The following is a 16,931-nucleotide window of genomic DNA, read 5'->3' as shown; positions in this document are numbered from 1 at the left end:
GATATTGATACGCATGCGGTGGTGTAAGGTCTGGGTATTGAAACGCATGCGGTGAGATAAGGGTGGCTTGATGCGCGTAGCTAGTAGGGGTGACTACTAGAAGTCATGCGGTGTGATAAGGGTGGCTAAAACGCAGGATGCTATTTAGGGAAAAATATTTTCTTTACATAAATTGTGAAGGCTCCCACGGTGATATAAGAAAATGAGATATTATGAATTTATTTATGATTTGGGACTACAAGAAAATACCTCGGTAGTGCCCTTGTTGATATTGATTTATGGACATAGTTGCCTTCGATTAATTGTTGTGATTTTCATAAAATTGAAAGGGAATTCCGTTTTGATTCCATGAGATATTACTTGCAATTATTTGGTGTCATTAAATGTGACATACTATTTGATTTATTTCCATAGTCATTTTATCTTATTAAATTGTTTAAACATTATTTCATGTCATTATCTATTCTCCAGTAGGGCCTGACCTGACCTCGTCACTACTCTACTAAGGTTAGGCTTGGCACTTATTGGGTACCGTTGCGGTGTACTCATACTACACTTCTGCACATCGTTTTGTGCAGATCCAGATACATCTTACCAGTCTAGACGTCAGCGAGTTACCTATGCACGGAGACTTCGAGGTATATTTGCCAGCGTCCGCAGACTCCGGGGTCCCCTTCTATTATTTTATGTTGCTTCCTTATTTGTTATAGACCTTGATACATAGAAACATTGAGAAAAATGTTTTAGAAGCTTGTGACTTATTTCTACCAGGTTTTGGGAGTTGTAATTATTTGAATTGTAGTTTATTTATTTCAGATATTTATGATTATTCCGCATTGATAGGCTTACCTAGTCTTAAAGACTAGGTGCCATCACGACCTCCCACAGAGGGAATTTGGGGTCGTGACAGTGAGGTTGTGAGGCTTAATTGTTATTATCTATGGTTATGTGTTTATTTGTTGTTGAACCTATTTACCTTCATGTTAGAGATCATGCTTAGGCTTTATTCATGCTCACATTATTTGTACTCAGTCATAGAAATTATTGTACATGTTTACCTCAGTCTCTATTATTTGCTAATATGCAGTGATAATTGATGTGGGCTGTGTTACCTTATTTGTTGATGATGGTGAGGTTAGTGAGGTACATGATTGAGTGAGGCCGAGGTCCTGGTTGTGAAGATATTAATATCATAGCACGTGAGTTGTCCGCGTAGCACGTGAGTTGACCGTGCAGGTCTAGGTATTGATACCATAGCGCGTGAGTTGTCCACGTAGCACGTGAGTTGACCGTGCTGATCCAGGTATTGATATGATGGCACGTGATTTGTCTGTGCTTAGCGCTTGGGCTTTGGGAGCCCCTACGGAATCTGTACACACCCCCAGTGAGCGCAGAGTGTTGAGTGTTTTGTGTATTGAGTGCTGAGTGATGGAGTGACACTGCTGTGAGGTTGTATTTATTTGTATTCTTGCTGCATTTATCTGATAAACTTCTTTGTGGCATTTACTGAGTTATGGAATTTACCTGTTTATTTCTGTTTATTTTTAAAATTGTGAAAATAAATAATTGGACTGTTTTACTTAGCTCGTCACTATTGCTCAGTTCCTTAGTTATTTCTGTTACTTGTTGAGGTGGTTGTACTCATGCTAAACCCTGCACTTTATGTGCAGATTCAGGTGAGTTAGAGCGCGGCGATCGTTGAGTTCAGGTCGGCTATCTGTGGAGATTGCAAGGTAGCTGCTAGCGTCTGCAGGACCTTGTTACTCCTTTTATCATTTCTTCTTTTAGATTGTATTGACAGTTAGACAGTTTCATTTCTTAGTTCATAGATTTAAACGCTCATGACTTAGTGACACCCCGATGTTTGGGGCTCGTTTCCGTATTTTTCTATATTATATTTAGAGTTGATTTAGTTTATGAAAAATTTAAATGTTGGAAATGTTATATTAAATTCTTAAAATCGGTTTAGTAGTAATATTTTGGGAAGTAGGCTTGCCTTGTATCACGATTGGTTCCATCATGACCATGGTTAGATTTTTGGCCGTGACAAGTTGGTATCAGAGCTCTAGGTTACATAGGTCTCACGAGTCATGAGCAGGTTTAGTAGAGTCTTGCGGATTGGTATGAAGACATCTGTACTTATCTTCGAGAAGCTGCAGAACCCTTAGGAAAATTTCACTTTCTTGTATTCTATCGTGCGGAATTGATTCAGGTTGGAACATAACTCCTTGAATTCCTTCCACGCATTCGTATGCGCACATGAGCGCTCGGTATCGGGTGTGCATCACCGGCTTGTGATTCTACGAACGAAGTTGAGATGTGTATTCTGTGTATGTGGTGGTGGGCCAGTCTGGAGGACTTGAGTCCATGGTTAGACTGCAACTTAGGCTCGGTAGCTTCAGCTGTAACCTATACATTTTGACTCATATGTCCGATAATGTCCCTATGAGTGGAATTTGTGGCTCGATAAGCGGTGGAATGAATCTTTGGTGAGTATGACGTAACTGCAGAAGGTGTTATGACGATGTGAATGTGACAAGAAGTGTTTTCTTGAAATGTAAAGGAAGGCCGTTGGGTGCTTGATTTTTCGTTTAGATGTGACGTACGGTCTCGAGTGTGAATGTTTTGAAGTGTCATGACCCAACTGGAAGGTCAAGACTAGAACCCGGGCCATACTTGTCGAGCACCAACGTACATTTTATCTAACCTCCTTATTATCTTTAAGGGCCGACAAGACCAATATAAATGGTAGACATGGATCATGAACATCCAACAATGAAAGATAATATCATGAACATACGTAGCATGGGACGACAAGACTGTCAAGAAACTATATATAAGGTACGAGCTACCATGGTGCCATGAAAGACTATACAACAAAAATCAGCCGATAAGGCATTCCAAACCATACATGAGTCGACACCTATCTATGAGCCTCTAAAAGATCATAAGTACTACAACATTGCCGGAACAGGGCCCCGACATACCCATAATGTATATAACAAAAATGCACACCAAGACCACGACAAGTCAGGAGAAGGGATCTCGCCAATAACCGATGAACTGGACAGCCTACTGTGGTGGGGGAGCTGCGTCTACCCGTCTATCAGGACCTGCAGCACGACATGCAGCGTCCACAAATAAAAGGGACGTCAGTAAGAATAAAGTACTGAGTATGTAAGGTAGGAAAGCATAAGTAAGAACAATAATGTAAACAGTGATAGGGAATATACAACCTGTGACATCTGGGTACCTCTGAGGGCTACTGACATGAAATACATGATACATACATATATATACATAAACTTTTAAAACATACGCCTTTGTGGGCATCACCATCATCATATCGTACCCGGCCATAATAGGCTCGGTAAAACGTACCCGGCCATCATAGGGCTCGGTAGAATCGTACCCGGCCACGTGGAGCTCGGTAAAACCCAACTGATCAGTGGTTGCACAATAGGTGCCATACCCGGCCGACTATAGCGCGGCTCGGTAGAGTAAAATAGATACATATATATGATGCATGCTGGACTCATTGGAATCACATTTTGAACCTTTCGGAGTGACGTAAGGTCGGTATCCTTCGTACACGTTATTAGGATTAACTCTTCATCAAGAATCTTATAAGAATCAGGAACTACCAACAACATTGATAATATAAGAATAAGAGAAGTAACATCAATATCAATCGTTTCATAAGAAGGGCAGCAATGTAAGTACTGCTAGCTTCTAAGAGTAGAGTATCTTTGGGAGCTCGTTCATTACATTATGTACAATCGGAGTCGTGCAAAAGAATGAAGGGGATAGCCTCACATACCTTGTATATACTGCCCAACCTCAAGCTATGCAAATGTCACGACTCCTTAGTCTACAATAAGAGAAATGACACTATCATTATCGTTTAAGCGTCGTAACTATTATGTATCGACCGCAACCTATTTTACGATGAAACGGACAGCACCTCCCCTATTTATATGACTTCACACAAGTCAATACAATCACCAAACAGCCCAAACAACATCATTAATAATCATATTGAGCCTCCAAAACAGTCCACCAACTAACAACATTACTACCAAGCCTTTCGATATATATTTCACAAGTTCTAGCATCAACGACTTAGCCACAACTTGGATAATCTTAAATATATATAGAGTAAGAGGTTCCTTACCTTTAAACAGAAAGAACAACTCCAATTTGACCTTAATTTTCTACGAAATATCCCTTCAATTCTGCCACAAGAACAAGGAAGCGAAACTAGCAATTAATTCGGGTTTTTCGGCACTAGAATTACTTTAGAAGACTTGAAATCACCTAGGGTTGATATTAAAAACTTGAAGGTGTATTTACAGAACATAAAACACTTAAAACAACCTCGCACACGAGCTGGAACAACACAAAAATCAGCAACAACAAGAAGAACAAGAAACTTACTAGCGCCACGGGATTCCCGACATTTGATTTGTGTTGTTTGCCCTTTGTTTGGGTCTTGGATCATGAGAGAACCTTGAGAGACTGTTTTTAGGGTTATAAGGTCTGAATATACTGAAACATAATGACTTAAAACGGGGTTGAGGTATCTTATATATGTCCACATGTCTTAAACCGCCTTTGTGGGCCCCATAGAGAGCAGCTTGGTGCACTCTCGCGAAAACGCGAATATCTCTCTATTCCGAGATCATATCGACAAACGGTTTAATGCGTTGGAAACTAGACTCATAGATATTCAATTTGATAGGTATGTCACCCCATAATTCCAAGCACATTGGGATATAAATGCAGTAACATTTGACCTAAAGTTTAAGTAAAATCATAAACCTAAGTTGCGACAACTTTTATCGACTTTTATTTCATAACTCGCTTGACTTCAAGACTTATGATACGGATATTATATGATTCAAATACATTAAAACAAGACCTCTTGGGACAGTTAATCACCTCTAGTGTTACCCGAAAATACGGGTTACAACATCCTTGATTCGTTTAACTTCTACTACTTGTTAACCACTCTTATACACCCTTGTATCGTTTAAGACCAATAGGATTAACTTTTTATCATCTCAAAGATAATATCTTCTTGGATTTATGTCGATTAACTTACGGCGTGATCTAAGGTACGCGAATTTGGGTTGTAACACCCTCTCCCCCCTTAAGAACATTCGTCCTCGAATGTAAGGGTTTGTGGGGTGTCTAACTCTTTGTGGATTCCGACGGAAATTTCCGGCTGAGCTTCCCCTATAAAATGGACACTAGCCAAACTTGCAAGCAGTTAAACCCAACCTATGGCCTTACAAGACTATACAAAGCATTGTGGATATGTACATTATCTGCATATCACTATTTTGTATTAAAAAAAGTATTCACAAGCTATTGCTTATCTCATAGAGCCATTTCACCTTATAATGCGTCCTTCTTTCCCCCGGCATCCTCGTTATCTTCACTCTGGAATAGGTAAGGGTATTTAGACTTCATCTCTTCTTCTGCTTCCCATGTCATTTCTTCTATATTCTTGTTCCTCCATAATACTTTCACGGAAGCTACATCCTTTATTCTCAGTTTGCGGACTTGTCGATCTAATATAGCCATTGGCACTTCATCATATGATAGATCCTCTGTAACTTGTACATCTTTGATAGGGACGACCCGAGAAGGGTCTCCAATACATTTCCTCAACATAGATACATGGAATACCGGGTGTACAAATTCCAATTCGGATGGCAATTCTAACTCATAAGCAACCTGTTCAATTCGTCGAAGAATTTTGTACGACCCAATATACCGCGGACTCAACTTACCATTCTTCCCAAAACGCATAACACCCTTCATCGGCGAGATCTTCAGGAAAACCCAATCACCAACCTCAAATTCGAGATCACGACGTCGGACATCGGAATAATACTTTTGCCTGCTTTGTGTCGTCCTCAGTCGCTCTTGTATCACTTTCACCTTCTCAATGGCTTGGTGAATCAAATCTGGCCCATATAATTCTGTCTCACCGACTTCGAACCATCCAACTGGTGATCTACATCTCCTCCCGTACAGTGCCTCATACGGGGCCATTTTAATACTGGAATGGTAGCTATTATTGTAGGCAAATTCTATAAGTGCCAGATGGTCATCCCAATTCCCCTTGAAATCTAGAACACATGCTCGTAGCATATCTTCAAGCGTCTGGATGGTACGTTCAGCCTGTCCGTCAGTCTGCGGATGGAATGCAGTGCTGAGATTTACTTGTGTGCCTAAACCCTTCTGAAAAGACCTCCAAAAGTTAGCCGTAAATTGAGCTCCTCGGTCTGATATAATAGATACCGGCACACCATGAAGCCTAACAATCTCCTTGATATACAACTTCGCATAATCTTCAGCCGTGTAAGTTGTCTTAACTGGTAGAAAATGGGCAGATTTTGTAAGTCGATCAACTATCACCCAGATGGAGTCAAACTTATGATAAGAGCGAGGTAATCTAATAATGAAGTCCATATTAATCACCTCCCATTTCCAGGTCGGAATCTCTATATTCTGAATCAATCCACTTTGTTTCTGATGCTCGATCTTTACTTGTTGACAATTAGGACACTGGGCTACAAATTCTGCAATAGACTTCTTCATGTTATCCCACCAATACTGCTCCTTAACGTCATGATACATCTTTGTCAAGCCAGGATGGATAGAATATCGGGACTGATGAATCTCAATCATAATCTTCTCTCGCAACCCTGCCACACTAGGCACACATAATCGGCCCTGGTATCTCAATGTCCCATCTCCTCCGATCTTGAAAGCTGTAATCTTACACTGCTGAATTCCCTCTCTCAATCTTACTAAGGTAGGATCTTCATATTGCCGTGCTTTTACCTCGGCTACCAAAGATGATTCTGCTGTATTCTATACAGTAACACCTCCGTCATTAGAGTCCAACAATCTGATTCGCATATTGGCCAGCTGATGAAGCTCTTTGGTCAACCCATGTCTACCTGCCTCAATATGTATTAAGCTTCCCATTGACTTACGGCTGAGAGCGTCTGCCACAAAATTGGCTTTACCGGGATAGTACAATATCTCGACGTCATAGTCTTTCAGTAATTTAAGCCACCTACGCTGCCTCAAATTCAACTCCTTCTGCTTGAAGATGTATTGTAAACTCTTGTGATCTGTGTAGATGTCAACATGGACGCCGTATAAGTAGTGCCTCCATATCTTCAAAGCATATATTACTGCAGCCAATTCCAAATCATGAGTCGGGTAATTCTTTTCATGCTTCTTCAATTGTCTTGATGCATAAGCAATCACCTTCCCACGTTGCATCAATACGCACCCCAAACCTATACCTGAGGCATCACAATATACCACATAACCTTCTGTTCCTTCTGGGAGAGTGAGCACTGGCGCAGATGTCAATCGATTCTTTAGCTCCTGAAAACTATGTTCACAAGCATCAGACCATTGGAACTTGGTAGCTTTCTGTGTTAACTTAGTCAATGGTGCTGATATAGAGGAAAACCCTTCTACAAACCGCCTATAATATCCTGCTAGCCCCAGGAACCTGCGGACTTCTGACGGTGTTGTAGGTCTCGGCCAGTTCTTCACTGCATCGATCTTCTGAGTGTCGACACTAATACCCTCATCAGATATCACATGGCCAAGGAATGCTACTAAGTTCAGCAAGAATTCACATTTAGAGAGCTTAGCATATAACTTATGATCCTGAAGGGTCTGGGCATAAGCCTGAATATGGGAAATATCCATGCCCTCTACCAAGGAGGCTGTTGTGCACTCATTTATCAGATGTGGTCCCAACCCGTTCACGAACAGGTGCACCCTATCACTCATCTCGGCCACCATATTGGGGAGTATACCTTGCTAAAGAATCAAACTGTATACTATACTCTCGTACACTCATATTACCCTGTCGAAGATTCAAGAACTTATCAGCTCTAGCTCGTCGTATCTCAACTGGCAAGTAGTGACGAAGAAAGGCCTCAGAAAATTCCTTCCACACGGCTGGAGGAGCGTTCGGACCCCTAGATATCTCCCAACTATCATACCAGAAAACTGCTAAATCCCGTAACCGATAAGAAGCCAACTCTACTAACTCCGTATCACTAGCATGCATAACCCGCAATGTACGATGAACCTGATCAATAAATGTTTGTGGGTACTTTTTGGGGTCTGATCCGGTAAACACTGGAGGGTCTAGATTAATAAAATCACGAACTCTCGCACTAACCGATTTATCAGCAGCCCGGTATTCTGCCTCTGAGCCTGAGCAGCTACCAAGCTAGTCAACAACTACACCGCACTGCGCATATCGTGGTCTGTAGTGCTAGACGGGGAACTGGATGTACTGGGTGCCTCCTAATATCCTCTGGAGGAGACGGAGAGGTATGAGACGGCATCTCACTCTGAGCCTCACTTTGGCCTACTCTGGCTGGAGGCACATGAATGTTACCCTCTCCCACAGCTGTATCAAGCCGTTTACTAATCGCTTGCTTCCTAGTCGAAGGCATCGCTGCAAGAAAATAAGGTGAATATTAGATATGAACACTTACGACTCAACTCTACGCACGATCTAGATTCAGGAAGAAGGTAACAACCCTAGATGTCACGTAGCCTCCTGATTATAAATGTGGCGCGCTACACATCCATAATCAAAACTCTACTAGACACGGCTCATAGACATCCCCTAGGACAGACTTGCTCTGATACCAAGTTTGTCACGACCCAACTGGAAGGTCATGACTAGAACCCGGGCCATACTTGCCGAGCACCAACGTACATTTTATCTAACCTTCCTTATTATCTTTAAGGGCCGACAAGACCAATATAAATGGTAGACATGGATCATGAACATCCAACAATGAAAGATAATGTCATGAACATACGTAACATGGGACGACAAGACTGTCAAGAAACTATATATAAGGTACGAGCTACCATGGTGCCATGAAAGACTATACAACAAAAATCAGCCGACAAGGCATTCCAAACCATACATGAGTCGACACCTGTCTATGAGCCTCTAAAAGAACATAAGTGCTACAACATTGCCAGAACAGAGCCCCGACATACCCATAATGTCTATAACAAAAATGCATACCAAGACCACGGCAAGTCCGGAGAAGGGATCTCGCCAATAACCGCTGAACTGGATAGCCTACTGTGGTGGGGGAGCTGCGTCTACCCGTCTATCAGGACCTGCAGCACGACATGCAGCGTCCACAAATAAAAGGGACGTCAGTAAGAATAAAGTACTGAATATGTAAGGCAGGAAAGCATAAGTAAGAACAATAATGTAAACAGTGATAGGGAATATACAACCTGTGACATCTGGGTACCTCTGAGGGAAACTGACATGAAACACATGATACATACATATAAATACATAAACTTTTAAAACATACGCCTTTGTGGGCATCACCATCATCATATCGTACCCGGCCGTAATAGGCTCGGTAAAACGTACCCGGCCATCATAGGGCTCGGTAGAATCATACCCGGCCACGTGGAGCTCGGTAAAACCCAACTGATCAGTGGTTGCACAATAGGTGCCATACCCGGCCGACTATAGCGCGGCTCGGTAGAGTAAAATAGATACATATATATGATGCATGCTGGACTCATTGGAATCACATTTTGAACCTTTCGGAGTGACGTAAGGTCGGTATCCTTTGTACACGTTATTAGGATTAACTCTTCATCAAGAATCTTATAAGAATCAGGAACTACCAACAACATTGATAATATAAGAATAAGAGAAGTAACATCAATATCAATCGTTTCATAAGAAGGGCAGCAATGTAAGTACTGCTAGCTTCTAAGAGTAGAGTATCTTTGGGAGCTTGTTCATTACATTATGTACAATCGGAGTCATGCAAAAGAATGAAGGGGATAGACTCACATACCTTGTATATACTGCCCAACCTCAAGCTATGCAAATGTCACGACTCCTTAGTCTACAATAAGAGAAATGACACTATCATTATCGTTTAAGCGTCGTAACTATTATGTATCGACTGCAACCTATTTTACGTTGAAACGGACAGCACCTCCCCTATTTATATGACTTCACACAAGTCAATACAATCACCAAACAGCCCAAACAACATCATTAATAATCATATTGAGCCTCCAAAATAGTCCACCAACTAACAACATTACTACCAAGCCTTTCGATATATATTTCACAAGTTCTAGCATCAACGACTTAGCCACAACTTGGATAATCTTAAATATATATAGAGTAAGAGGTTCCATTACCTTTAAACAGAAAGAACAACTCCAATTTGACCTTAATTTTCCACGAAATATCCCTTCAATTCTGCCACAAGAACAAGGAAGCGAAACTAGCAATTAATTCGGGTTTTTCGGCACTAGAATTACTTTAGAAGACTTGAAATCACCTAGGGTTGATATTAAAAACTTTGAAGGTGTATTTACAGAACATAAAACACTTAAAACAACCTCCCACACGAGCTGGAACAACACAAAAATCAGCAACAACAAGAAGAACAAGAAACTTACTAGCGCCACGGGATTCCCGACATTTGATTTGTGTTGTTTGCCCTTTGTTTGGGTCTTGGATCATGAGAGAACCTTGAGAGACTGTTTTTAGGGTTATAAGGTCTGAATATACTGAAAAATAATGACTTAAAACGGGGTTGAGGTATCTTATATATGTCCACATGTCTTAAACCGCCTTTGTGGGCCCCATAGAGAGCAGCTTGGCACACTCTCACAAAAACGCGAATATCTCTCTATTCCGAGATCGTATCGACAAACGGTTTAATGCGTTGGAAACTAGACTCATAGATATTCAATTTGATAGGTATATCACCCCATAATTCCAAGCACATTGGGAGAAAAATGCAGTAACATGTGACCTAAAGTTTAAGTAAAATCATAAACCTAAGTTGCGACAACTTTTATCGACTTTTGTTTCATAACTCGCTTGACTTCAAGACTTATGATACGGATATTATATGATTCAAATACATTAAAACAAGACCTCTTGGGATAGTTAATCACCTCTAGTGTTACCCGAAAATACGGGTTACAACATCCTTGATTCGTTTAACTTCTAATACTTGTTAACCACTCTTATACACCCTTGCTTCGTTTAAGACCAATAGGATTAAATTCTTATCATCTCAAAGATAATATCTTATTGGGTTTACATCAACTAACTTACGGCATGATCTAAGGTACTCTAATTTGGGTTGTAACATGAAGGATCTTTCACATTGTTAAATTTTGGGGCATATTAAGTTCTTATGTCTGTCAATGAGTTTGGACTCAAGAAGAGTAAGTGGTTGTGTAGTAATGGTGGTTGCGAATGGGTATTTTTATGTTGATGGCTCGATAAAGATAATCTTCAAAGAGACTTAGAGTCGGTAACATTCTATTCGTTCTAGTACGACAGAGATGTATTTCGAGTTGATGCAGCAATTAGACAGCAAAGTATGAGGGAAGACATGACGGGAAGCGTTTCGCGGTGGTTGAAGTACTTGCGGGCCAAGTAGGAGAATTAGAGGTTGAGAAGTTTCTCAAAGGAGATGATTTAACCGAAGTAAGAATGGCTTTTGGAACAACTCTGGGCACGCTCGAGGATGAACGTTTGTTTAAGAGAGGGAGGATGTAATGACCCGACCGGTCGTTTCGAGAGTCATAGCCCCGTTTTCCCCATTTCTGCTTATTTATGTGTTGTTCGGCTGTGTTGAGTTGTATCGAGTTTGTAGGTTTGGGTTCAAAGTAGTTTTGGAGTGCAATGAGACACTTAGTCTCTTAGTTAGAAAGCTAAGTTAGAAAAGTCAACCGGAAGTTGACTTATGAGTAAACGAGTTCGGACTTGGATTTTTATGATTCGGTTAGCTTTGTTCAGTGATTTTAGACTTAGGAATATGTCCGGAATGCAATTTGGAGGTCTGTGGTAGAAGTAGGCTTAAATTGGCAAAAGTTGGAACTTTGACGATTTCGGTCGGCAGTAGAAAATTTGATATCGGGGTCGGAATGGAATTCCAGAAGTTGGAGTAGGTCCGTAGTGTCATTTGTGATCCGTGTGCAAAATCTGAGGTCATTCGGACGTGGTTTGGTTGGTTTCGGCGTTGGTTACCGAATTTGAAAATTTAGAAATTCTTAGGCTTGAATTTTAGGGTAATTTGGTGTTTGGATGTTGTTTTGAGTGATTCGAAGGTTCGACTAAGTTTGTATGTTGATATATAACTTGTTGGTATTTTTGGTTGAGGTCCCAAGGGTCTCGGGGTGATTCCGAGTGGTCAATGGATTTGTCAAAGTTGGAATTTGCAGCTGGAGCTGCTGCTTCTGCTATTTCCGCACCTGCGGAAGGAAGAGTCGTAAGTGCGAGGCCGCTAGCACGCGTGGGGAGTGCGCAGGTTCGGGCAACGCTGGGCTAGGCAGGATGCGCAGGTGCGAGTTGGAGGTCGCAGCTGCGATCCCGCAGGTGCAAAACCTAGGGCGCAGATGCAGAAAAGGGAAATGCTGGGCAGGCTTCGCAGAAGCGGAGGAAACATGCAGGTGCGACGGTTTTGCCGCAGATCCGGAGTCTGGGCACGTAAGTGAGTTGCGCAAGTGAGGCTCCTTGGACCACAGGTACGGTCGCGCGGGTGCGAGTAAATGGCCGCAGGTGCGAAAAACCTGGGCAGAAACCATAAATAGAACCCATCGCGATTTTGGTTCATTTCCACCATTTTCAAGTCGGTTTTTGGAGTGATTTCTGAAGGGTGATTCAAGGGATATCAATGAGGTTAGTTTCTTGAGCCCTAATACTCGTATATATGGTTATTTCCCGTTGTTTAATCATGTAATTAGTGAAAATGAGGGGTTAGGGCTTGGAATGTTTGGAGAGTAATTTAAGGATTTGAAGGACCAAACAATGTCGGATTTTGATGAATTTGGTATGATTAGATTCGTGAGTGAATGAGCTTTCTAGTTTTGTGAATTTTGTCAGGTTTCAAGACATGGGCCCGAGGGCCGGGGTTGAGCCAATTTCGGGTTTTGGTCTAATTTTGTAGCTTTTCTTGTAAAATTCATTCCATTAGCGCGTATTGATGGTATTGTACTGATTGTGAATAGATTAAGAGCATTTGGAGATCGAGTCCAGAGACGAGGGCATCCCTGAGTAGGATTTTTACGCTGTTAAGATAAGTAACAATTTTAACTCTGGCTTTCAGGGTATAAACCCGGAGATTTGACATCACGTGATTGTTTGGAAGTGATACCACGCTAGGTGACGAGCGTGTGGGTGTGCACCGCGAGGGATTGAGACTTGGTCCATGACATTGAGGTTGTGGGGCCTAATGGCTATTATCTGTGGTTATGTGTTTATTTGTTGTTGAACCTGTTTGCCTTCAGGTTAGAGAACATGCTTAGGCTTTATTCATGCTCACATTATTTGTACTCAGTCATAGAAATTATTGTACATGTTTACCTCAGTCTCTATTATTTGCTAATATGCAGTGATAATTGATATGGGCTGTGTTACCTTATTTGTTAATGATGGTGAGGTTAGTAAGGTACATGATTGAGTGAGGCCGAGGGCCTGGTTGTGAGGATATTAATACCATAGCACGTGAGTTGTCCGCGTAGCACTTGAGTTGACCGTGCAGGTCCAAGTATTGATACCATAGCGCGTGAGTTGTCCACGTAGCACGTGAGTTGACCGTGCGGATCCAGGTATTGATATGATGGCACGTGAGTTGTCCGTGCTTAGCGCTTGGGCTTTGGGAGACCCTACGGAATCTGTACACACCCCCAGTGAGCGCAGAGTGTTGAGATTTTTGAGTATTGAGTGTTGAGTGCGAGTGATGAGTGATGGAGTGACACTGCTGTGAGGTTGTATTTATTTGTGTTGTTACTGCATTTATCTGATAAACTCCTTTGTGGCATTTACTGAGTTATGGAATTTACTTGTTTATTTCTGTTTATTTTTAAAATTGTGAAAATAAATAATTGGACTGTTTTACTTAGCTCGTCACTATTGCTCAGTTCCTTAGTTATTTCTGTTACTTGTTGAGGTGGTTGTACTCATGCTAAACCCTGCACTTTATGTGCAGATTCAGGTGAGTTAGAGCGTGGCGATTGTTGGGTTCAGGCTGGCTATCTGTGGAGATTGCAAGGTAGCTGCTAGCGTCCGCAGGACCTTTTTACTCATTTTATCATTTCTTCTTTTGGATTGTATTGACAGTTAGACAGTTTCATTTCTTAGTTCATAGATTTAGACGCTCATGACTTAGTGACACCCCGATGTTTGGGGCTCGTTTCCGTATTTTTCTATATTATATTTAGAGTTGATTTAGTTTATGAAAAATTTAAATGTTGGAAATGTTTTATTAAATTCTTATAATCGGTTTAGTAGTAATATTTTGGGAAGTAGGCTTGCCTTGTATCACGATAAGTGCCATCACGACCATGGTTAGATTTTGGGTCATGACAATAATTATTTGCATATTGGTATGGTTCAAATTGCTTTTAAACCATTGACCCTTAAAGGGTTACCAGAGACATTTTTTGCGGCTCTTAGAGATGCTAGAAACTTGAATTTTAGACAATCTCTGATGGGTTCGATTGAATCTACTATGGCCTACGGTCCAGTATATTTTAATACTCAACTCAATCTTCAATTATCTCTTTTTGATTTTAATATACTTGATGCATTGACATTAAATGTGAAAACGCATGGTTATAATTATGCGCCTGGATCTGATCTTATATGTTTATCTTATAGAATTTATTTTAAATTACTATCTACGTTAAATCCTAGATGTAAATTATATGATACATCCGATCAGACAATATTGATGGAAACCAATTTTGCAAAGTCTAAGGTCACCACAAGGAGACCTATTAAGTGGGAAGAAATTAATTTCCCAACTACTTGGACTTTGGATTCGGTTATATCCCCAAGTCAAATAACAAATACTGTCACTAATACTGAATATTCTCAAATTACTCAAAATCCGGATGGCAGGATTTGCATCCAATTTGATGATAATAGTTCTACTTATAATAGGCAGTCATTTTCTAATAATAGACATGTGCCTACTATTAGTCTTAATTATTATAGGCATTCATTTTCTAATCATAGACTTTTACCTGCAATTCAACATATTTCTCCTGTTGTACCAGTCTATGGACCTGCTCGAAATCGTGCTGCATCTTTGCACACTATTTCTACTGAAATTAGTGATAAGCCTGTTGAAAGGATTAAAATTAACCCTCAAACAAATATTGTTCAGGATAATGATAATATTTCTGATAAGGATATTCCTTCTGCATCCGAAATGGATTTTAATTACAATGATGTTTAATGATTACACAAGATAGTACTTACAATAGAGAGAGAGAGAGAGAGAGAGAGAGAGAGAGAGAGAGTTTTGGCTGATGCCTCCTCTCAAAAGAATAAACGACCTTATATATAGAAAAAAAAATAGAAAGAATATAGGCACAGTAAAGTGGGTCCCATATGTAGGTCCCTTATACTGTGTATACAGTGTTTCTACTGTGTAAACAGTATATCTACTGTTGAGTGGGGTCGGTGGCTTCACCGTTGATCATATTCCACATCTCTCTAATTCTTTCATCCGTTGGATGAAATCTTCTGCATTTTCTACGGCTTCATCAGATAATATCTTCTCTGATTGAATAGGCTGGGAATCTTCTGCAATATCATCATTGCTTGTTTCACTTCGCATTGAAGTGTCAGATTTTTCATACTGGTTAATAGATTGAAGTAAGTTTCTTTTTACTTCTTCCAAATACTTATTAATCATTTCATTCTTATCTCCTTCTTGAAAAGAGATTATTCTAGCAATATGCTTGACTGAGCTATCATCAATTATTCCCTTTTGGGAGTTGTTTAGTATTCTTGGAATTTTGCTTCAATAGAATCCAAGAGTTCTTGACCGTATAACATTTTTGTTGTGGGATCTTTTTTCATCAATTTATCCCAGAAATTATTATAAAATGTCCTATATAAGCAAGGAATTTGTTCTTCAGTGAATCCCAGCTCTGGAGTCCATTTATGAATCCATGGAATAGAGAACTCTATAAAGAAATATATTTGGTCAATTGTTTCTAAATAGCAGATATGATCTGCGTGGTATAACTTATTCAAATCTGGCAAAACTTTAGTCCATTCTTTGTATAACATGAGAAATGGGTCAGGTAATATTCTGACTGTTGGACCATGGTATGACCACCAATTTTAGAACCAATTAGTAATGGGTCCTGCAAATATACATACCTTTATGAACCAAGTATGTTTATGTCTCTCATTATTATAATAAAGCACTTTATCAAAGGATTGGATATAATCCTAATATGTAAAATTCATACGAGTTTTGTTAAGGCTTATCTACCTTATTTCATTGTGAAAATCCCCTAATCTTCACCAGATATAATATGTTTAATAATAATTTTTGAGAAGTTATAAACATTCTCATCCGTGCTATAACCGGAAAAGTGCTGAAATTCTGCATTGCCTGTACTGGTGAGAATAGTCTCATAATAAGAATGGATTTTGTATGACTCACCCGGATAATAAAATCCATTAATCAAATACCTTTGGAATATCTTCCATGGCTCATATTTTCTCTGTATCTCAGAATTTTCTAAAAGAAATATCATTTCTTTTTTAAGCAATTTTTCATAGGATGTTATATCATTAGTGTCCTCTTTGGCAATTGAAGCAAATGTATCACTTTGCTTTGGGCAGCTAAATATGCCTGCAGATGACCGTATAATGGGCTGTCCTCTAGAATATCTTCCAGATGAATAGAAGGAGTTGACTGTGATGACCCAAAAGGTCATCTTATATTTTAGAACACGAATTTATACTCTTAACCATTTAAAATCTCATTTTTACCCTCCTCAATTTGCGTGCATAGTCGGGGCAGGTTTCCGGAAAGCTTTTA

General features: G+C 40.2%; 1 long non-coding RNA gene across 1 annotated transcript; it reads left to right on the top strand.

Annotated features, from left to right (window-relative positions):
* The first annotated feature begins 1,670 nt into the window (after positions 1 to 1,670).
* LOC138899433 (uncharacterized) lies at positions 1,671 to 14,353 on the top strand. Its single transcript, XR_011411051.1, has 2 exons — positions 1,671 to 1,733; positions 14,073 to 14,353. It is a non-coding gene; the product is annotated as an uncharacterized lncRNA (long non-coding RNA).
* The last annotated feature ends 2,578 nt before the right edge of the window (positions 14,354 to 16,931 follow it).

The sequence above is a fragment of the Nicotiana tomentosiformis genome, chromosome 9, assembly GCF_000390325.3.
Source record: "Nicotiana tomentosiformis chromosome 9, ASM39032v3, whole genome shotgun sequence".
In the NCBI taxonomy this organism is placed as follows: Eukaryota; Viridiplantae; Streptophyta; class Magnoliopsida; order Solanales; family Solanaceae; genus Nicotiana; species Nicotiana tomentosiformis.
This window is presented reverse-complemented; position numbering and strand designations above follow the sequence as displayed.